The sequence below is a fragment of the Hevea brasiliensis genome, chromosome 16 (genome assembly GCF_030052815.1).
Source record: "Hevea brasiliensis isolate MT/VB/25A 57/8 chromosome 16, ASM3005281v1, whole genome shotgun sequence".
In the NCBI taxonomy this organism is placed as follows: Eukaryota; Viridiplantae; Streptophyta; class Magnoliopsida; order Malpighiales; family Euphorbiaceae; genus Hevea; species Hevea brasiliensis.
In genome coordinates, this window is record NC_079508.1 from 31,242,469 (window position 1) to 31,258,426 (window position 15,958).

General features: G+C 35.1%; 1 long non-coding RNA gene across 1 annotated transcript; it reads left to right on the forward strand.

Moving 5' to 3' along the window:
• Positions 1 to 10,643: 10,643 nt before the first annotated feature.
• Positions 10,644 to 12,716, forward strand: LOC131174562 (uncharacterized). Its single transcript, XR_009144926.1, has 2 exons — positions 10,644 to 10,825; positions 12,460 to 12,716. It is a non-coding gene; the product is annotated as an uncharacterized LOC131174562 (long non-coding RNA).
• The last annotated feature ends 3,242 nt before the right edge of the window (positions 12,717 to 15,958 follow it).

Genomic DNA, 15,958 nt, shown 5'->3' on the forward strand with positions numbered 1-15,958 from the left:
AATACCACTGCTCATACATATAGCTACAAAATACATCAAAAGGAAATATAGGGGTATACCTAATATGTATACCCACAGTCATTTTAAAAGCTACTCCAAGTCTCTCACTCAGCAACCTTCTCTTTTTCCTTTCCTGCGACAACATGAATAAGCTATTGCTGAGTATATCACTCAGTGGTGCATAACTAATAATTTTAAAACTTAAAGTAAAGCACAACTTGTCAAAATATAACAAATCATATTTTCATAATCATGAATACACCACAAATAATTTCTAAGTCCATAACAACTCTTTATTGAAATCAACTTTCAATTAAGAAAACATAATTTGCAAATCACAAATTACAAAGCATAAGTGTTGCCAGCATCAACACACAGTTTAGACCATGACACAAAATTTCACTATCAATGCCGTGTTGTATACCACGACAAAGCAAATCAACCTCACTAACCATTATTAATGAGAGAAAGGCTAACTAGCTAATGAGTACTCATATAGTCTCACCCCACGAACAGTTATTAATGGGGGACATAATCAAAGTCAATTATCAAACCCCAAATACTCGTTATTACTGGGGAATTATGAAAGGGACTGTCATGCTAACTATGGTGTTAAAACAAATTTTCAAGAGTTTCTCAATCCATAACCACATTTGCAAAACAATAAACACATTCAAATCATTATAAAATCCATAAAAGGTTGGCAACACACAATTATCTCAAATGCAAGGAAAAACCTTATCTCATTCATATAAAGCTCATTCAAAACAATTTCAAGTTCAAAATAAAGAAGGAAGTTAGTTGTGCACAAACCTTTAGTGATCTCCTTCTCTTTACTTACTTCTACTTATCCATCCCAACCTCTTTTTCTACTAAAAACATACAAATAGAATGTCTTAATACTCACCTCAACTATTGCCAAGTACTCATTACATGAATGTCTAATGCATCCCTTAGTTAATTTTGCAATTTCAATGAGTTTTGATTTTCTAGACAGCTTAGTGCTTTAATTTTTGAATCCAATTTTTACCTAGTTCCAAACATAATTTGATGAGGTGGTCCTTATGAAATTTGTTCCTCTTGGTCTCAGCTTTATTTTCCTTTTTGAATAACCTCATTTGGAGTTTTTTTTTAGCTCTAGTTATAATCAAATTACTAATTACTATTCACGTGGATAAACCTGCAAATTCCATATTTTCAGAATTTTACCCAATTTTTCATCTAACATCTGGGCCTCTTATAATTTGATCTAGGTCTTTAAAACAGTATTGTAGATCTCTATCTTAGGTTTTTAAATCATTTTGAATCACTCCAATTGGAGTTTTGTAGAGAAACTTATGACTATTAACCATGCTGGGGTCATATGGCCTATTAGCTGAATTGCAGGAATCCAGCTTATACATGCCTAACTTGCTCTAGCAATTTCCCTAAGTTTTCCTAAGATCTAGGTTCTGGTCAAAATACAAAAGTTTTAGTTCTATGTGTTATAAAAATTTTGGCTTTGCAATCACTACATTTTTAGTTTTGTAGGCCAAGTTATGACAATTTTTCCATAACTAGTCGGCCAGATTTGTTGACCCAGACTCAGGCAGATTTGTTGACCCAATTTTGTCCATCAATTTGATTGGGTTAAAGTCATAATTTGGCTCTATGATCTTCATGAGAATTGTTCTTCTATGTCTTATGTTTCCAATGGTTCAAGAATCAGGTCATTTGGAGTTTCCTAGAGTGAGTTATGACAATTTTCCTATTACTGTTCACTGGTCACTCTGCCAGGTCCATAATTCCCAGATCCGGATTCAAGGCACATTTAGGGTAACTTATGATCATTTTCTGAGAAATCATTATTCATGAAAGTTTTAGCCCTATGTATTATGTTTCATTGAGTTATGTAGCTCAACTTATGAGTATTTATGTGTTCTGGACTCCAGTGTCCAGAATTTCAACCCTAAGGTTCAATTGTTAGCTCCATTAATTACTTTCACTAACTAACAATAATTCACATTTAATTCACCCCAAATGACTATATTTTAACATTAATACATCTATAACACTTCATAGCACAAAACTCCCAATTTTCCAAAACCCTATTTTGTAATTTTCCCAACCCATACCATTCCATTAATTCCTTTCATCAACCAATTGTCAATTCACACTCAAGGAACTTCAAAAGACCATAATTTGCCATTATTAACACTAATTACACTTCATACAATAAAAGCTCTACTTTCTCATCAACCCTAATTTTCTATTTTCCAATTTATGCAAATCCCATGTAATTTCACTACCCCGCACATGTATACCACTTCAATTAAACTTGAATTCATCATCAATTTAGTTAAAACACATAAAACCCTAAGTTTTCCATGGCTGGCCGAAATCCCTAGCTTAAAGTTCCATGCATGATTCTTCAATTTCTTAAGTTAATCTCCTCATAAATAACTCTAATCCTATGCAAACACAATTAATTTAGTTAGAATAATGACTTACCTCAATAGTGACTTTTCCAATCTTTAATTTCTCTTCCAAATCTCTTTTTCTTCTTGCTTCAATCCCTTAATCAAAGGTTACTTTGATATTTTCTACTAATTAGATGGAAACCCCATGGAAGAAAAGTGAGGGAAATCAAGGGTTGAGAGAGGTTTTTAATGGAGGAATGAAGAAAGAAGGGAGAGAGAGTGGGGAGGTGGGCAGCCAACTTATGGAAGGAAGAAGAAGGCTTTTGTCTTCTTTATATATTATTATTCCAAGAGTTAAATAATTAAATTGAGTTGTCCAAAGCCCATTGGTCATTAGTTTTTTTTTATTTATGTCATAATGGAATTAAAATTTTAAGTTTTCATTTCCATTATTTCCTTTACACATTTTTACTTGAATTTTCCTTAAAATTTCTTCATAATATGATACATTATTTTTCATTTTATTTAATTGATATTTTGGTCAAAAATCAACTTTTAAAGTGAATTGACCAAAATGCCCCTCATCGGGTTATAATCAATTTTTTTCATAATCTCCGATGGGTCTTTAGGTCTTTGGTTCACTTGAATTTTTATTGTGTCTATCTCAATTAATTTTCCCTTTATTTTTGGTCTCTAAGGTGGCTTTGAATAGTACTATTCACAGACAAAAAATGGTACTATTTAAAGCTCGGAGGTTCGGGGTATTATAGATCCTATAATCCCTGGTATCTCGATGTTAGAGACACAGAATTATCTTATCCGACATTCCTTTCCTTTCTTTCTTATATGAACTCATATGCATGTATGCTTTTCTTTACTTTTCCTTTATCTTTCGTATTGGGAACCAGTGGGCCATCCATAAATTACTACATAACACAATTATATTATCCAACATATTCGTTACATACAATATATATTCATATAATAATCCTAAGATGCATTTGTAACTAGTAACAAATATCATGATGCATGGATGCATATGTATGCATCAAGAAAATAGCTATTTAAAAGAGCTTAGTGGGTTCTACTCACCTTGGGGTTGCTGGACTCCACTACCTCACTTATTGCTATTAGTCCTCAAGATCCCCTAAATGTATACTGTTTACTTCTTATCTTCATTTCTATAATAAAAGGTATTTAGAGGTTCTTAGATTCAGACTAAAAAAATAATCAATTATATTTGAGATTCTCAGCCAGAGTAGGTTTAATGGCCGAAATCCCAAACTTTGATAGTCGAACCTTGGCTATGCATTGTTCACGTGACTATTCCCATGAATCAGCTACCAAATGATGATGGTTTGGTTGTCGAATGTTTAGGGATATCCTAGAATTCATCCATAGTGCCAAAATTAGATTTTCAACCCTCAAATCCTAACAATCAGTCTTAAGGTTCTGATTCTAGGCTTTTACATATTTTTAGATTTAAACAACTATAAATACAAGTTATTACTTAAATCTACACATTTTAACCTAATTCCACAATTTTCATACTTAACTCTTAAACAACCTTAAACTAGATTTAAATCATTTCTTCAACAAAATACTTCCCTAAAGCCTTTAATCAAAATATGAAGAAAGAGAATGGAGTTCACCTCTTTTGTTATAGCTTCCAAGGGAGGAGTTTATCCCATTTCTTCTTTGCCCACTAGGAAGAGGAGAGAAAATGGTGGTTTTACCATTTTTAAGAGGTTTGGGTGATTCTCCTTCAAGTAGAGGCTAGAGTAGTGTGTTTTAGGGTTAAAGGATAGAGGGAACAGAGGGAGAAAGGAGAACAAAAGGGAGAGGAAGGGGGGAAAATGAGGGAGAGGCCTGGCGAGAGCTTTAGCCATTCAATTTGTATATTTTGTCCTAGACAAACTTTGACGATCAAACTTTACTTCGACGGCCAAACTTGCCAGCAAAGACTTATTACATTTGAATCCTTCATTTCCTGTCCTCCTTTCAAACATACTGCTTCCCTTGATCTTTGTTCTCTTCTAGATTTCATGGGATATTTCCCTTTTTGGGTACGATTTTCGATTATCCTAGTTGTGGGTATTACAAATATTAAATGCTAATTAGCTCATAATATTATTTTCAAAATATGTTCTTTTGTTTTTTTAAAACAAAAATGATTTTCCCATATTTTAAATTCCTTTGATAATTTAAAGTTTCTTTTTTTATTTAATGATGTTGTATTAGTTAGGTTAACATAAAAAATAATTATTTATGAAATTAAAAGATATAATAATTTAAAAAATGCATGTATCATGTGGTTTAATGTATTATCAATTAAGAGATAAAACTTTAATTTTCATCTAATTATTACCTTGAAATTTTATAATGTTACATCGTCTATTTAAGTTAACGAAAATAGTAATACATTATAAATATATGAGAATAAAAAAAGTGAGACTTATTAATTATAAAAATTTTATAATTAAAATAAAATTTTAAAATTTTATAGATTTTTATAAATACATAAATTTAATCATATATTTTTTCAACAACTCATATATTTTCCTATATAACTTTATCTCTAGAATTCTTAACAAGTTTTAGACTAATGTGAATCACTATCATTTTAAATGTTTTAAAAAACTGATCGATTAATTATAATTAATTAATTTACTTCTTTATTTATTGGAAATTACATATATAACCATATTTTTTCTATTTAAATATCTTTTCATATTTTATAGTTTTATATATATTATAGATCTAAAAATTATGAATATTTTATATAATTCTTGTAACATGTAAAAGTAAATATTAAATTAATATTTAATAAATAAAATTATTAGATTAACAAAGTTGCATTCAAAGCTTAATAATTTTTTATTTAATCATTATTTGCATATTTTAGGTTATTTGATTTAGTTTTTGTTTAGTCATTTATTCTTTTCTAGTATTTTATTGTAGTAGGTAATTGGGGTTATTTTTTGTTTATTTTAGGATATTTATTTTTACTTTTTTTTTATTTGGTTAGGATAGAATTCTATTGTGAGCTAATATCGTAGGAAAATTTGCTAGAGATACGGAAAGAGCAACTTGAAATTCCATAGGAAGCTTTTGTGCTATTTTTGGAGTCAGACACAGGCAAGCTTGTGTGTAGACACAGGCATGGTCATATGTAAGGATGAATTTTGGGCAAAAGAGGAATGTTAGCTATAGTTACTTGAAAAAGTGACTGTCCAACAACCTCCTTCTTATTGGTTGAAAGAGTATTTAATAAATTTTAGGTAACTTGTTACCTATTATTACAAGTTACTTTTTTTTTTCTCTCTTTCCTATAATTAATTATCATTTTTTCTCTCCTAATCTCTAATTTATTCACTCTCCTCTCACCTCAGACAAAACAACCCCCCCCCCCCCCCCTCCTGCCATTCCACTTTTTTTTTCCTCTCGTGATTCTCCCTTCTTTTGTTTCATCTTCTTTTTTTCTTAAAATATTTTATACTTTTCCTCTGTTGTGTCAACCTTTTACCGTAGAACTTTTTATTTTGGAGACTAGTCTTTTGCTAAAGGATAAAGATTTTAAGAAAAAGAACTTTTCGATAGGTACACATATAATTTATACTATCTTTTTTTTAATTGATTATTCTGGGCACAAATTTATTTTTATTTTTAAAGAACTCCCAATAAATTATGCTGAGCATTCTTTTTTTTTTTTTTAAATTGATTATTCTAGGCACTTTATTATATAACCACAGTTATTTGTATACAATTTATATATGTTAGTAATTTGAAAGAACTCCTAATAAATTTTAAATCCTTTGTAGACGGTAGATTTAGGCAAAAATTTGTTGGGCACTCTACTTTTTTTTTTTAATAATAAATATGTGACACTCCTTACCCGTCTACAGTGTAGTCGAGCAAGATATGTCACACAGTATACCAAAACACCATAATTTATCTCATTGATATTTATCAGTTCTTAATTTATTTATTATAGTTATTAAGTGAAATTTATGAAATTGATCTCATTTAGATCATTTATTGAAATTATAAATTAATTTGCGGCTCCGAAAATTTTATAGAAAATCCGGCAGAGTGCCGGCTAAAAATGGAGAAAACAGTTCTTCAGAACCTGTGAAAAACACTTCCAATAATTTCCAATTATTCTCAAACTCTATTTGTATCACATCAATTTGCAACAATTTCTCAACAATTCCTCCATTTGTCATTCATTCATTTAACATCATCATCAGGCTCAAATCATAAATAAATTCTCATATGTTATTTATAAACACAAAGTTACAAATACTTACATTAATATAAAATTATATTACATAGGTTTCAAATATATATGATAAAATAAAAGTTTAATTATAAAACTTACAAAAATCACAAAATACAAAATGGGACCTAGTGTCTTACCAATGCACCGTAGCTTGTAAGGTGACACAGACACTATGCAGAACTGTGAACGGCCTTACCCAATCTGTGGTCTACGGGGCCCTCTGTCCAAATCTTCAGTACCTACGCGTTGTAAAAGCGACGCGCTAAGCATAAAGCTTAGTGGTGCCAATAATACAAGAAAATATAATATGCAAATAAAAGTAATAATTTCCTAGTTTTGTGTTCATAAGAAATGAATAATTACAAACTTATTGTTTAGTCGAGGGCTAATTACATTTTATGATATTAACTTCTTCATGCATTTTGTTAATTATTTTCTTGATGATTTTGAGCTTCTTTGTATTTTATTGTAATTATTCTTGATATTTAATTTCCGTATTTTCTTTAATAATCAGTTCAATTACAGTTATACTTTTCCATGCCCAAGTAACCTATACAAGTTGACCGAACTGGATAAATGGGTAAACTAGAACCGGGTACCAAGTACCTCGGGCCGTCACATCATCGGTCACAATGTGTCTCCCGGTGTGCAAATAGAATGGCTAATAAACCATAAAAGCAATAAGGCATAAAGCCAAGTAAAACATCATAATCAGTATAGCCATAGGCTATCACATCACAGAATGGCAATGAAGCCATACATCATACGCAGTACTGCTATCAGAACCCTATTGGCATGCCAACCTATCCAAACCAATCACATTAGGCCTACTAGGGCATATTACAAAGTCATTTCTTGAATATTTGTACTTTATGTGTAAGGTTATTATTCATTTCATTAGTCAACTAAAATATTGACTTTTTCATAGATAATAGGTATATTGGTTCAAATATCACCAACATAGCACATTTTGCATTCCAAAGTTGTTGGCATTGGTTGCCAATACCATTTCTAAGCTTAGTGCTAGTTGTTCAAAATTTTCAGATTTCAAGCCTTGTGTTTACTGTTCCATTGGTTATTTTTATAGTAGGAATTTGAAAAAGTTGTCAACATGAAAGTTGTTCCTTATTGTGTCTAGTTACATTTCTTTTTTTGAATCACTCCATTTGGAGTTTTGTAGCTCAAGTTATGGCCTAAACACCATAACTGGCCGGATTGTAAACTTTCCAGATTTTCTGGACTGACCAAAATCTACAATGTTTTGTGCAGTGACTGCAGGTCACTTTTTGAACATGTTATGGTCAAAATTTGGGTTAGGTTTCTTCATGAAAGTTGTAGGTCTATATCTCCTATTTCTTCTGGTAAAATTTCAGGTCAATTGGACCTTTCTACACTGAGTTATGATCAAATGAATAGATACTATTCATTTGGTCATTTTGCCCAGGCAGAATGCAAGTCACCCAGATTAGGGCAATTTTTAAGTCAGCTTGATTTGATTTTCTGAGCAAGGTTTCTTCACCAAAGTTGTGTCATTATGTGTCTAGTTTCATGTCCAATTAGCCTTGCACCAATTGAACCTCTACAACTCCATTTATAGCTGACCAAACATGCTGGACTCATATCTAGACCTGCAGGGCACTCAAGGGCAGCATACCTAACTTCAATTCCCATGGCACAAATCACTTCATTTCCTAATCAAATATAGCCAAATGGTCACTAATTGACCATTACAACTTTAGTTTATGTCCATTTTCATCCACCACTAAAATTAAATTTCAAAACCCTAACCCTAATTGACCAAGCCTCCAATTCATGCATCTTACCCCTAATTTGCTATACTAATCATATAATTTATACTAGGGGCAGCTAATATGTCACTTTAAATCAAAGAATTCTCCTAACCCTAACTCATGTCAAGGCTGCCAAAATTTCATGGAACATAATCATGCCTCATTAATTCAATTTTTATCAAATTCTCAACTTAACTTAGCTTAAATTCATGTTTAGAAAGATGTAAAAGCAAAGAATATGGCACTAACCTCTTTGGTTCTTCCACTTTCTCCTCTTCTAATGGCTGCCCAAGTCTAGCTCTAGTGGTAGAGATAAATTTTTGTGAAGGAAAGATGAGGTTTTGAGGTGGTTTTGGTAGAGGTTTGGAAGCTTGGGCGAAGCTTCAATGGTAGAAGAGAGGGAGCTGGTTCGTTTATGAAGAAGAAGCAGATTGTTTCTTCAATTTTTCTGCCCATTTTGCTCATTTTAAGTGGTTTAAAGACATGTGTCACAATGTAATTGGGTGAGAGTGCTTAGTGACATAAGCATGAGGTCAAAATTGTAATTTTAATTCATTTTCTTTTCTTTTCTTTGCTACTCATTTTTAATTTAATTTTTAACAATATTTATTCATATTTTAGATTATAATAATTATTTAATTAACTGGATAAGTCGGTAAAAAATCATTTCTAAAGGTGAAATGACCAAAATGCCCTCCGTTTGGCTTAACAAACCAAAATTGTCTGTACCAATTGAAAAATTTTTCTAAGCATTTTCTTGGTATTCTAATGCTATAAAAACCTCAATGAATCTTCTCTGGAGTCCCAAAAATTATTTTATGAATTTTCTCCTGGGTTTAGGGCTTCTAGCTGCGAAGACCGCAACTTCCCACGAGGTTACCCATCGCTAGGGCACCGTCTCATTTAACTTGGTTGTATTTTATGTCTAAAATTTTTCCTACATTTTTTTTGTTAATATTTTAGTTAATATGGTTCCTCACTTTAGTTTAAATATTTTTTCCAGACGTTCTAGCTGTTCAGACCAACACCGATCACCGGAACAGTGGAATGTACGGAATGGTTACAGTGAGGGTGTTACAAAATATGCTTAATCCACTTAATTTCTATAAAAACTAAAACTCATGAAAAAAAAACCCCAAAATGGAGTGCACTAATTTGTGATTTATTTAAACTTTCTATAATTTGTTTTAGGTAAATTGAAAGTTGAACAATGAGATGGATAAATAAAAAACATTTTTTTCAAATTTCAAAATGTTACTTTTCATATTCAATCCTTTTTTTTCCCAATAAATCTAAAGATGACATATTTGTTTATTTATTATAGGTACCATGGATTTTGATTTAAATGAAAGTCAAGATACTTTTTCTAATGGAATGACTAATTGGGAAGATCATAATGAAGAAAGACAAGATATTAAGAATGATAAATTTGCTATTATAGATCCATATATAGGAATGGAATTCAATTTGCATATTGAGACATATTCTTATTGTAACACCCTCCCGGTAACCATTCCGTACATTCTACTGTTCCGGTGACCGGTGTCGGTCCGGACAGCTAGAACGTCCGGAAAAATATTCAAATCAAAGTGAGGGACCATAATTAACTCAAATATTAATGAGAAAAATTTAGTAAAAATTTTAGAAATAAAATACAACCAAGCAAAACGAACCGGTGCCCAAGCGATGGGTAACCGGAGGGAAGTTGCGGTTCTCGCAACGAGGAGCCCTAGACCCGGGGGAAAAATTATAAAATAATTTTTGGGACTCCAGAGAAGGGTCATTGAGGTTGCTATGGCATTAGAATGCCAAGAAAATATTTAGAAAAATTTTTCAATCCAGACAAAGAAATTTTGACCCGTTAAGCCAAACGGAGGGCATTTTGGTCATTTCGCCTTCAGAGGTGATTTTTGGCCGACTTGTCCAGTTGAGTAAATAATTAATATGACATAAAATATGAATAAATATTACTAGAAATTAAATTGAAATTGAGTAGTGATGAAAGGAAAAGAAAAATCAAAGAAAAGCTTATTTATGACATCTTGATGATGTCATTTATAAATTGTGACCAATCACAATTAAGCAACCCTTTGACTAACAAATAAAAGAGACTAAATAAGACCAAAATAACAAAATTTCAGCAGCCATCTTCCTCACCCAAAAACGTTACATTCTCTCCCAAAACCCTATTCTTCCATGGGAGCTTAATGGAAGCTTGAGACAACCCACCAAATCACCATAAAACCTTTAGTCATCTTCACAAAAATTTGCCCTAGCACCTTGCTAAAGCTTTTGGCAGCCAAGAAGAAGAAAGAAAGTGAAGCTTTCTCAAGCTTGGATTGGCATACAACAAGGTTAGTGCACTATATACCTAAAACTCCTTAATTTCATGAATGAGCACTTGAATTTAGTAAGAAAATGTCATTTAAATGAACAAAATTCATGTGTGTGTGTACATGAATTTTGGCTGCCCTAGTGGAGAAATAGTAAGGAGTGTTTTTGATGAGCTTGAAGTGAACTAGAATTATGTTGAAAGTTTATAAACATAAGAATAAAAATTTATTATGATAAATAAGGCATTATGTAGGAAACATAATGTGAAGCTAGGGTTTTGGAGAGTGAAATTTGGTTTTGGCTTATGAAGTGGTAAGTGAACATTATAAGGGTCAATTAGTGACCATTTTAGGTATGTTGACCATAATTAGAACTTAAAAATAGAATGGCAAAGTGAAAGTAAAATCTGCCCTATGGACAGCAGCATAGGGACTGAAATTTCAGTCCCTTTGCACTGCCATAACTTGGGCAGTGGTAGTCCAATTGAAGTTTGGCCAATTGGACATGAAACTAGGCTTATAATGGCACATTTTTGCTGAAGAAACCATGCCCAAAAGACCAAAGCAAAAGGGTCAAAACCCAGCTCCAATCCGGATTCCCTGCACTGAATTCTGCAGAATTTGACCAAATGAACAGTAACTGTTCATTTGGCCATAACTCACTGTAGATTTGGTCAATTGGTCTGAAATTTTTACAGCAATAAGTTAAGACATAGACAAACAACTTTCATGAAGGAACCTACCCCAAATTATGGCCAGAACCCAACCAACCAAGTGACTCAAGTTACTGTTCCTGCACTGTAGATATGGTAAATTTCTGCAGAATGCAATCCGACAGCTTGGGTTTTTGAGCCATATCTGAGCTACAAAACTCCAAATGGAGTGATTCAAAAAAGGAAATTCAACTAGACAAAATAAGGAACAACTTTCATGTTTTACATTTCTTCAAATTCCAACAGTAACAGTGTCCAATGGAACAGTGAAGTAAGGGCACCAAAACTGAAATTTTCTGCTAGTGTGGGTTGCACTTTGGAATTGCAAAAACACTTAATGCCAACAAGTTTTAAACACCAAATGTGGTATGTTGGGAGTGCCAAAGTTGATGTACACATTTTTATGCTAAAAGTCAACATTTTTGGTTGACCAATGATGAATAGTGACACCAAAAAGTTGAAATTCACAAATTGAAGAATTTAAAAGTTTCAAATGCCCTAGTATACCTAACAAGATTGGTTTGGATAGTTTGGCATGCCAATAGGGTTCCGTTAGCGATCGCACATGGCAAAAATGCCATTCTGTGATTTCATGGCTTTTAGCCATTCTGGCTTTGTATTGAGACTTGGCCTTGTGCCTGATATTATTTACAGCTTGTTATTGCCTGCTGCACACGGAGATACATATGTGACCGATGGTGTGACGGCGAGGTACTAGGTACCCGTGCGCTTACCCGTTATCCAGTCCAGTCGTCTAGTGTAGGTTACTTGGGGCAACCAAATGAATAAAAGTGAATAAAGCTAATGATTTAATGAATATACCAAGACCAAACAAAGAAAGCATACACATTGTATACACATTTATTTTCTTGCTATTTTCTTCTATTATATTATTGCACCACTAAGCATTATTGCTTAGCGCGTTGCTTTTGCCACGCGTAGGTACTGGAGATCCCGATCGTGAGCCCAGTAGACCACAGACTGGGTGAGTCTATCTGACAGTTCTGCTCAGTGTCCGTGTCACCTCACTACCTGCAGTGCATCGGTAGGGCACTAGGTGTCATTTTGTCATTTTGATATTTTGTAGCAGATTTGTATTTTCTCATATGTATTTGAACTCATGTAATATATTTTGATGTATATGTAAATTATGAAAATTGTATTTGTTAATGGAAAAGTAGATGTTTACTTGTGATTTACATGCGAACATCACATGTGAATGATGAATGAAAATAGAAATTGAAATGTGGAAATCATGATATTGAATTTGGTGTTGATAATGGATGTTTGAGAAATATTGTTGAGATTTTGGGATATTGGAGTTTGAGATGATGAAATAAAAATATTGGAAGTGTTTTTTTAACAGGTTCCGAAGAACGGTTTTCTCCATTTTTAGCCGGTACTCCGCCGGATTTTCTTTAAAATTTTCGGAACCTTAAATGAATAATACTTTTGATAAATGGCTTAAACAAATTGTATTTCATAAATTATATGCAAAAAGCATGATATAAATTAATTGAGGAATATTAGAGTGTGCCGGTACACCGTGTGGCATTACTTACTCGGGTATACTGTACACGGGTGAGGGGTGTCACATTTAGTGGTATCAGAGCACGGTTTAGGCGTTTCTGGGCCTAGATTGAGTCCATACCATGCATTGCATTTGTAAGAGTCGAGGTGACACTAACGCAAATCTGTTTATTTTTCTTATTTTGAATAGGATATGGATCCTTCATCACAGAGAGCCGTTGAGGAGGAAGTGGAGAGTCATGCTCCACCTGCAGCAGCTGAGACTGGGGGCATGAGAGAATCTGCTCCACCAGCAGAGCTCGCCACCTCCACAGGCCCATGTTCCAACAAATGGCCGACTTCTTTAGACAGATGGCTGGGGTAATGCCAGCACCACCACCACCACCACCAGCTCCACAGCAGAAATCACACCTGGAAAGGTTAAGAAAATTTGGGGCAGTGGATTTCTATGGTAAGAGAGAAGATGACTCTGTTGCAGCCGAGAATTGGTTGAACAGAACGGGCAGAGTACTAAAACAGCTCCACTGTACTCCAGAGCAAAACCTGGAAGCTGCCATCTCCTTGCTGCAAGATGATGCCTATGAATGGTGGGACACGGTGTCTAGTGAAGTGCAGCCAGAAGCTGTAACTTGGGATTTCTTTCTCTCTGAGTTCAAGAAGAAGTATGTGGGTACTGTATATTTGGAAGAGAGAAGAAGAGAATTTATTAACCTGAGGCAGAGACAATTGTCAGTGGCTGAGTATGAGAAAGAATTCGTCCGATTAAGCCGCTATGGAAGGGAGATAGTCCCAAATGAAGCTGAAAGATGCAAGAGATTTGAAGAGGGACTAAATGATAACATCAAGATCCAGCTCACTGCCTTGGGAATCACCGAATTTACCAAGTTAGTGGAAGCTGCCATAAAGGTTGAAAAAGTGAGAATTAGTGAGTGGACTAGAAGAGAGAGACAGCAGAAGAGGGGACCGGTCGGTCGAGTTCAGCCTCGTGATCGTGGAAGAAGTTCAAGGGTCCTCCCGCACAAAGTTCACCACCATAGGTCGTGGTCACCTCGGGGCCCAAGCCACGCTTTACCCTAGGAGAGGTCAGTCCACACCATCAGTGGGCAGCTCTCCAGGGATGGGGTTCAGGGGACCAGCCCCGGCATCTTCTGCATGTCCACACTGTCAAAGATGGCATAAGGGGGAGTGTTGGAGAGTGACTGGTGCTTGCTTTAGATGTGGGTCAACAGAGCATCAGTTGAAAACCGCCCACGCAGAACTACTACGCCTACTCCAACACAAGCGCATGCACTGCCTCGCACTACGAGAGGTAGAAAATCTGCAAGTCCGAGGTCAGAGGACCATCATAGAGGCTCATCCGAGCCAGCAGAGAGGCCCGACAGGACCACCCGCAAGAGCCTATGCTATTAGAGCTCAGGAGGAGCAAGATGCCCCGGATGTCATCAGGGGTACGTTCTCCCTCTACACTACACCTGTGCATGCATTGGTGGATCCAGGATCCACTCACTCATACATCTGCATCAATCTACCCGTAGAAAGGGGGATATCTGGTAGGGAGAGTGACCAAGACATTCTCGGTCACTAATCCATTGGGTCACGCAGGTGGTAGTGAACAAAGTATACAAGGGTTGCCCGTTGAGGATTCAGGGGTATGAATTCTTGGCAGACCTAATTGAGTTACCCTTCCATGAGTTTGACGTGATTTTGGGAATGGACTGCTATCACGTCATCAGGCAATAGTTGATTGCAAATTGAAGAGAATTTCTCTAAAAACTTCAGAGGGTAATGAGATCACAGTTGTGGGGGCAAGGATGATTTCTTGTCCAATGTCATCTCACCACGATTGCAAGAAGAATGATGAGAAAAGGTCGTGAAGCCTACCTAGCACATGTGGTGGATACTAGCGTGCTAAGCCAAACCCGAGTGACATACCCACGTGAGAGACTTCCTAAGTATTTCTGAAGAGTTACCCGGTTTGCCACCGTAAAGGGAAGTTGAAATTGCCATTGAGACATCACGGCACAAAGACCCATTTCCATTGCTCCTTATAGGATGGCACCCACGGAATTGAGGGAGTTGAAAACTCAATTGCAAGAGTTGTTGGATAAGGGGTTCATACGCCCCAGTGTGTCACCATGGGGAGCTCCAAAGTCTTTGTGAAAAAGAAGGATGGGACTTTGAGGCTTTGTATTGATTACCGGCAGTTGAATAAAGTGACTGTGAAGAACAAATATCCGTTGCCTAGAATTGATGATCTGTTTGATCAGTTGAAGGGAGCAGGAGTATTTTCTAAGATTGATCTCAGATCAGGGTATCATCAGCTGAGGGTAAAGGATGTAGATGTGCCCAAAACTGCATTCAGGACCCGGTATGGGCATTATGAGTTTCTGGTGATGCCCTTTGGCTTAACAAATGCACCAGCGGCATTCATGGACCTTATGAACCGTATCTTTCATCCATACTTAGATCGGTTCGTAGTGGTCTTTATTGATGACATTTTGGTGTATTCCAAGACCAGGGAAGAACATGATGAGCATTTGAGGATTGTTCTGCAAACCCTGAAAGAAAAGAAGCTGTATGCTAAGTTGTCCAAGTGTGACTTAGTTGGATGAGATTGCATTCCTTGGACACATAGTGTCACCGATGGGATTAGGTGGATCCCAAGAAAATAGAAGCTGATGGAATGGAAGCCTCCCAGAAATACAACTGAGGTCAGAAGTTTCTTGGGGTTAGCTGGGTATTACAGGAGATTTGTGAAGGGATTTTCCCTAATAGCTGCTCCAATGACCAAGTTGTTACACAAGAATGTCAGATTTGACTGGAATGACAAGTGTCAGACCAGTTTTGAGAAATTGAAGGCTATGTTGACAGAGGCACCAGCAGTTAACACACCAAGGTCGTGAAGGACTTT